Genomic DNA, 8071 nt, shown 5'->3' on the forward strand with positions numbered 1-8071 from the left:
AGTAGTATTGAAGGGGTGGGATTTGCATGGTCCCGTTTTACCAGAAAAGAGGTTTGCAGCTAATATGAAATGTGTATTAGAAACCAATGAAAATGTGAGGATAGTTACAGGAATACAAGTAATGCCTTCAAAAAGGTAAGATAGTTATGGCAAAACAAGTACTGATTTTTCTTCTCACCACTATGCTGTTAAGTCAAGGTGAGGAAAATGGATTTATTGAAAACATCTCAAAGCATTGGCTTCTAAATGATGGAAACAATATTCTTCTTTCCACCCTAGTTTTTTGACCCGGTTAACCAGCAAAACTAAACAAAGCATTCAGCTGCTCAGAGTTTGCAGAAGGATCCATTCATGCTAGGAGCGCATGGATGAATAAATGTATAAATCAGAATTTCTCATACCAGGGGGAGCTTACCGTCAAACATACGCATTGAGAGTGTGCGGACTCAGGTACGCCAACAGGGAAGTGAGAGTTAATGATAAGGTGGGCGTGATCCATACTAAAATAGTGACCAAAATTCTTAAAAGGTTAAAACCCACAGTTTTTCCGACATTGGGCCTAGGATGAAAGACCCAGTTCTGTGCTGTTCAAGATTACTAGTGTTGTTCAGGCTTTGTACGTCAACTGTGCTCACTTTCAAGCTCTTTCTCTCAACTAAATATCGCATGTTGAGAAATAAACCAGAAATGTTTCTCTTCCCTTAGACAATCCAAAGGAAGTTCAAGGAAGCAGTTTCTTTGTTTGGTTGTTGTTGGTGGTTTTTTTTCTCAAAAGCAAATGCAATACATAAGAGACAACTTTGGCCCACTGTTAATTCACAGGCATAAAAGATTACTTCATTGGCATCGGTGCTCCAGAAGCTTTTTCTTTCTTTTTCTCTTTTCCTTTTTCTTTTTCCTCTTTTTTTCTCTTTCCCACTTGCAGCGTCAGAAGTGATACACACAGTTTAAAGGGGAGAGGATTTTTTTCCTGCTTGTTTCGCGCTGAGCTGAAGATGTGAAAGACATGCCGTTTGGTGTCTGTACCGCTGCCCTCCGGCGGGAAAAGGGCGGCTGTGCCATTGGCTGTGTGAGCCTCCAGCTCCCTAAAAACGGTGGTGGTGGTGGTGATGATGATGGTGATGATGGTGACGATGATGATGATGATCGTGTGAGGTTACCCACCAAAAATTAACGTGGGAGGCAAGCCAAAGTAGCTACGTTTCTCCTTTAAAAATTCTCGGTTGTTCTAGCTTGGTTTTTTTTTTTTTTTTTTGCATGTCCTGAGTATAGTGGTGATGAATGCGAGAGAGAACAAGGCCAAAGAAAGCTGGGAAAAGGGATTCTGGATAGAACAAGTAAAGAAAGAAAGGAAATAAGTGATGGAAAAAGTAGCAGACTATGCGCTTCTCCTCTTTCCACTGCTCGCTGCTTCCATTGATGGTGAGAGATATGTTTCTGGCAGCCTAAGAGGTAGGAAAGTATACCAGCATCTTTTTACAGATGAAGAATGCCGGACTCAACCTCATTTCTCAGAAGCCTGCTCAGCTTGTTTGCATCAGCCCTGACTCACTTCCAGTGTAGCACCTCAAGAGAGCATCATCAGTATTCTTCTACAGGTTCAGCACTGGGACTAGTAATTTTGGCTGGTAATTGCAACTGATAATTGAATAGAGACAGAAGTGTGACCCATCGTGACCTTGCTCTCCAAAAAATTACCAGTTGTGATTAAATGCCAGACGAGCACAGGACTGAAAGTTTGCATGGAGCAACTGAGGCAGCGGGGGGGGACAGGCAGCAGCAGCATGGCCGTCTTCTTGCTGTGGCCTCGGCTTTACGCCCCCGTCCCACACAGCTACTTCTCACCCACCTCTCCCGCCTGCCACAGCATCGGACGTGCCGCTTCACCCCATCCACTCACTTTGCTCTCGCTGTCCCCTTCTTGGGGTGGAGGGAGGTGGCAAATGTCCTCTCTCAGAAAAAAAAAAAAATCAATAAAGTGATTATTGTGAAACGGAGTGGTGTAGCTTTTCAAATCTCTGTCGTCCTTGTGACCTTCTCATTCAGAGGACAAGCAAAACTAGGTCAGAAAGCCTGAGCCAGCAGTCTGCCACCAGACACTGCTTATCTGCTGGCCTCTGGCTAAACTTTCCCCTTACTCTTCCTGCTTTAAAAGTGCTAAGTTTGCTCTCCAGTGGTGTCAGGAACTATGAAGTGGTTGCTTTCTAGTTCCCTTAGTGGGGAGGCAAACACTGTCTAAGCACAGGTAGAACTGCCACCACCCCTTCCACAGCTACCTGTAGTAGTTTCTGTGAGGTTTGTGGGGAGTGGAACTTCTCCTTTAGCGCAGGAAATAGGAACAGGCCCCTGGAGGTCCCCTGTCTCCAATCCCCACCAAATCTTCCAATGCAACGTTAAATGCTCACAGTGAAGATGGGCCAAAATTGTCTTCGTAATCGCAGTTCTACTCCCTTGCACCTGTAACAGAAGTTACTTTATAGAACCTCACGTTGCCCTTCCCATTAAGATCCCTATCACACTGAATGCTCACAATGTCCAGCACCCAAGCAATGATTTAAGAACTCTTCCTCCTGCTTTTTCCAAAGCATAGCTCTTGGCTGACTGCACACTCCTAACTAAGTTTCCCTCCAGATCAGAATTTATTTCCCCCAGGGCTTTTCCAGAATATTTGATGCTGTAGTATTTCTAAGCAGAATTATACAGCCCTCCATATATTCAAACCACAGTTCCTGCTAATTTCAGTTTCAGCTGTGAGTTTCAACACTTCTGCAAATGAGACCACAAGGACATCAGTCAGTCAGCCAGAAAATGAGGAACATTCAATCAGTGACCACCTGTGAAAAATCTGGTTTAAGGAACTCTGCGGTAAAGACTAGGGCAGCTTGGAAATTTTCAGACAAAATAGAGCTTTGCCAAAAACGCCGGTTTGTGGAGCCCAGCATGTTCTGTTTAAAATATTTCAGACTGAAGGAACTGTTACGAAATTGAAAGTGATGTCTGGAGGGAACTCAGCTTAGACTTCCAAAAGGGCTGTTGGGTACTTAGCCAGGGAAACTGAAAGTGGCAGTCTCCAGACTCAAAAGAGCTCGTCAAGAATCTTTCCTAGGCCAAGAAGCTCTGGAAGGCAAGTACCCTGAGCTTAGTCTGGAAGGGGAACTCACGTACACGTTGAGATACAGGACTTCCTGCGGCCATTGGAATAGCTAACTTTCATCAGGATTAGAGATAGCATCTAAAAAACTTAAGTTTGCCAAAAAAGTTTTGGGAGAAATGGTTTTAAGTCAAAATTGAAACAACCCCAGATTTGAAGAAAGAAAAAAAAATCAAAATCTGCAGAAAGTAAACATGGCTTTTCAGCCAGCTCTCACAGGCAGAAAGGGAATACAATTCTGATTTAAATAGGACATCGTAATTTATCTTCTTGCATGTTCTGCCTCATTTACTACTTCCTTCCAATATTTCTGAAAATTTGTCTGGGCCCCAGCTTAAAACACTTTCCATCGATATCCCATTTTCCACAGGATGAAGTAAGTGTCTCCTATCCATTGAGTGAAGCAGGGGGAGGGGGGCTGTGGGGGTGGGAAGAAAAAAAAAAAGCCAAAGTAAACCTGCAAGTGAGTGAATGAAGATTATTACTTGGCCAGATGGTTTGCTTCAATTTACACTCTTGAGTTTCGGGTCATGAAGTACCTGATGACTGCTAGCAGCTTGCTGTGCTTAACTGGAACCTGCCCTGTGCATTACATAAATGTTTGCGGATACTGTTGAAGCACACACTGAGGAACCCATGTTTCATTTGCACTCAGGAAATGAACACCCCTCCTTCCCCAGCAGGACCCTTTCTGACCTGTTCCCACCAGTCTCAGCCCTTTCTCTGTGCCCCACATCTCCTGGTTTCTTACCATAGAGTCAGCCAGGGGAAAGGGATCATTTGGGAGGTCTGTACTCCAGCCTGCTCAAAGCAGGATCAACACCGTATTCAGACAACGTTGCTCAGGGCTTTATCCATTAAGGTGTTGGAAATCTGTAAGAACAGATTTTTCACAGTCCTTGTGGGCAACCTGCTTCAGTGGTTGATGTCCCCATAGCGTGACTCTTCACTCAATTCCAGCTCAGATTTTGGCTAACACGCAGCTCATGCTAAGGCCCGATGTATGCTGGGATCAGCGCCATTAGGTCAAAGCGAAGGCAACACGTAGGCAGGACACGGTGGCCGGAAAGGGCTAAAGGTCATTATGCAGCCATTATCTCCTGCAGCTTGCTGTCTCCTGTAGCCATCATCCTTGCGCGTTTGTTGTCTGGGAGTTTCTTCGTAATCTGCTAACTCATGGAAATGGTGTAGACCAAACTTCCAAGCTGGAAGGTATAAATACGCCCGCTTACCCAAAAAGTTTTTGAAGCAGATTCAAGAGCAGCTGGACTGCTGAGGCTTTCACGCTTCCCAGTGTGATACAGGGAACGCCCGCACCGTGATGGAGGAGGAAGGATGAGTGCTCTCCCCATCGGCTAGGTAACTCTTTTGCTCATAGGTGCATGAATTACAAGTTATGAGTTGTGAGCTATGAATTAGACAGCTTGTGAGTTAGAAACCTCATGACTTAAGTGACGAATTAGTGAATTCACATGTTAGACTAGTCTGTAAACGGGGATTGAACCCTCGTTTGTCATGTTTGTTTTCTTTCCTAATGAGCTCATGAAATGAAGTTTAATTTACAGAGTACGTTGAACTGTAAATCTGAGAGATCCAAATGGACCGTGACACCATGGTAATAATTTTTTTCCTTATGTCAAGTATGAACTTCCCAGTTTGATTTGTGCCCGTTGTCTCTCCTCACACCACCGTGGACCTCTCAAAGGGTCTGATTCTGTTTTCTCAACAGCCTCCTAACTGGTATGGGAAGGCTGCTATTAGCATCCCCCAAGCCTCCTCTCCAGGCTGGATAAACCCGTTTCCCTCAGCCCCTCCTCATGGGGCAGGCGTGTGCTCCACCCCAACCACCCCCTTGCATTACAAATGGACTCCCTCAAGTTTCTTACTAGTCCTTCTTGTATTTGGGGTGTAGTGTGTCCAAACCCGGATGCAGGATCCCAAATACACTCTGAAAGGTGCCAAGAAAAGGGGAATAACCCCTTCCCTTAACCGACTGGTGACGTTCCTGTTAATACGGAGCAGTATGCTGTTAGCCTTCATCTCTGGCAGGGCTCGCTGTGGACTTGCGTTTAGCTTGCTTTCCCCCAGGAACCCCTGGCCCTTTTCCACAAAGCTGCTGTCTTTGCCTAACCTCACTTAGTTCCCAGGCTTTTCACAGCCAGTCCATTTCATGCCCTTGCACTTCTCCCCACCTCGCAAGCGATCAAATCCTAGTTAGGCTCTCTCCAATTTCTGCAGGCCAGCTGCAAATCTGGTTTGTTTCCCGCATCGCCCCTAAGCTCTGTGCAACCTGCAAACTCCATGAGATCCTTTCTGCATCAAATATTTAGCTTCCCTCTTTCCTGTGTTTGCATCAGCTTCCTTCTCACTGCTGCTTGGACTGACCTTGAAAAACAACCTTAGATCTTACTGATGGTGGTAATCCATGGACTCAGCCAAGAGACAAAACTGCTGGGAACGTTTTCCTCTCCCTTTTGAAAGTTCCGTAGAGATAGAACATGCTTAACATGAGGAAGCATAAAACATTCTTCAAAAGCATACACCTTGTCAAAGTATGAGTACACAAGAAAGAAAGGAAGAAAGAAAGAAAACCCTGGTTAAAACAAAGCAAAACCCACATTACACACATTTCTTCTTTGAAAGCATAGAGTCTCTAGACCTTTCCAAAGAAAAAGCAGCCAAATTATTAAAATAAAATCCAAACTATGCATTTTCCCTACCCTCATCTTTAGGAGAGTAGAACTTTGGGGGCTGAAGTTATCCAAGACAATCCAACCTAAGACATAAACCAGAGATACAGAAAATCTCAACTCCAGCGGTGTAAGCTTGGCAAAACTGTGGGACCACTGAAATTAAGGTCTTAGAATGGCAAATGCTGAGCAATTTGAGAAAGAGTCAGAGGCGGGAGAGCCACGTAACGAGTATACTCTGTATGTCGGTAGGGTGTGTGACTGCACATTATATAACAGACATATTTTAATTTTTAAGCTACAAATTACATGTTTCAAAGCAGCTATACATCTGCCAGCTGCACATTATTAAAAACGAAAGAATGATACAAGCTCACACTTTCTGTGAAAATGTACTGGAAAGAAAATGTTCATGTCCCTTCTGTTTGCCGTGATGCTGCTTAACACCATGTGAAAAAGAACAGAGTATTTGCACAGTTCGTTGCAGTCGCAGAAACCTATCTTAAATGCTAGCTGTCCTTGATAAGAATGTAAGATATGGTATGAACCAACTGGGTACTACTTATTACCTATCGCACTTATTTAAATAACATCTATCAAACGCAGAAAGTTTCAGTAACTCCCACTAAGTGAAGCACAAGCACGATCGTGGTCTGGATGCGCTTTGCTACCTCGTGTGTCACCAGTTTGTTAGCAGAACCATCAGGAATGAGGTATTCTCCTTTTCTTCCTGCTTTGGTGAGAAAATGCTGATCTATTAAAACTCAGCTTTGTGCAGAAGCAGATTAATTTTGAGAAGACAAGTTTTCTCATGAAGCCAGCAGAAAACTAACCCAGCAACAACAAAATTGCCAGCTTTGTCAGTAGAAATATCTGAACAGTCTGTCGACTTGCACTCTCTGCACACATGTGGGAGTTCTCATGGTTCACATTTTTTGCGAAGAAACTTGAGGTTCAGTTTCATCCTACTAAAGGAAGGGAACACTTTTGAAATATTTTCTCACAGAAGAGAAAAGTTTTCCTCCAAGCCACACCATGCCCCAGACACTTTCCGAAGTTGTGCGCTGTCCACGTGCGCCAGCAGCAGAAGGAAGAAATACGGTGAGGAAAGGGGGCAGTGATGACAACTGATTAGCTTCACAGAAGTTTTGCTATGTGCTGTATGTTTAAAATATTACACTGCGTCTGCTTATATCAAAGCTACACCTTCTAAGGTGCCAAGCACCTTCAGAATTGGCTTAAGCTAAGCACACACAAGCCCACTGAAACCACTGGGGAAATGTACATACCAGAAGTTAAATTTGCAAGTTTAGCCATCAGGTCTCTGGGAAAGCAACAGTAACAACATTTTTTTCTATAATCAGACAACACTAAAATCAACAAGTTTCTGATCAGAGGTTCTGGGCATCTCTTTAATGTACGTCACTAATAACAGCTAACTCACTGCATGCTAATTATTGTTTTATCTACACGCAGCTTCACACAACCTTTGCCTTAACTGAGGGTTCCTGTAGAGGACTTAAAATGCCTTTTTGGCAAACTTAGCACATCAAAGTTAAATAATAATAATAATAATAAATCAGCAGCAGCAGCTTCAGCTCCAGGACACATAAATAAATAAATTTGTATAAGGAGGACTTCCAGACATTTTGAAACTGTAGTTAAGCCTCATAAAAATCCCAGTGAGGTAATCCAACACACATATGCTTATTGCTGAAATGTCTTCTTGAAGCCCAGATAAGTTGAATTAATTGTTTCATTAGTTTACCACAGTCCGTAATTCCTAGCTCCCAATCTCTTTTATTCATTGTCTGTCACCGTGAGAACTCCATCAAATCAGCACGATTTATAAAAACAGACGAGGAGACTGCAATATACAAAGTGTCTTTTCTTTACTAAATGAGCTTATGTGACACAATTCTCAACCCCTAAAAAGTATTTTCAAATGAAGTACAGTTCATTACTCTGGGTTTTATTATTTTATCTATTCCAGTAGCACTTGAATACTTCTTTGAAGATCAGTGGCATAAGTATTCAATGTTCGTATTACAATAGCTCCTAGAAGTCTTGACCACACTATTACCATGCTATTACCGTGACCACGCAATACACATGGATTCTTGGGGTAAAAAAGACATAAATCTTATCTACTGAACAAAGCAGACAGACAAAAGAAAAGAAAAAAAAGACATCTGTTTAGTCGTTCTACAGGTCTGATTTTTTTTTTTTA

This window comes from Mycteria americana, chromosome 1 (genome assembly GCF_035582795.1).
Source record: "Mycteria americana isolate JAX WOST 10 ecotype Jacksonville Zoo and Gardens chromosome 1, USCA_MyAme_1.0, whole genome shotgun sequence".
In the NCBI taxonomy this organism is placed as follows: domain Eukaryota; kingdom Metazoa; phylum Chordata; class Aves; order Ciconiiformes; family Ciconiidae; genus Mycteria; species Mycteria americana.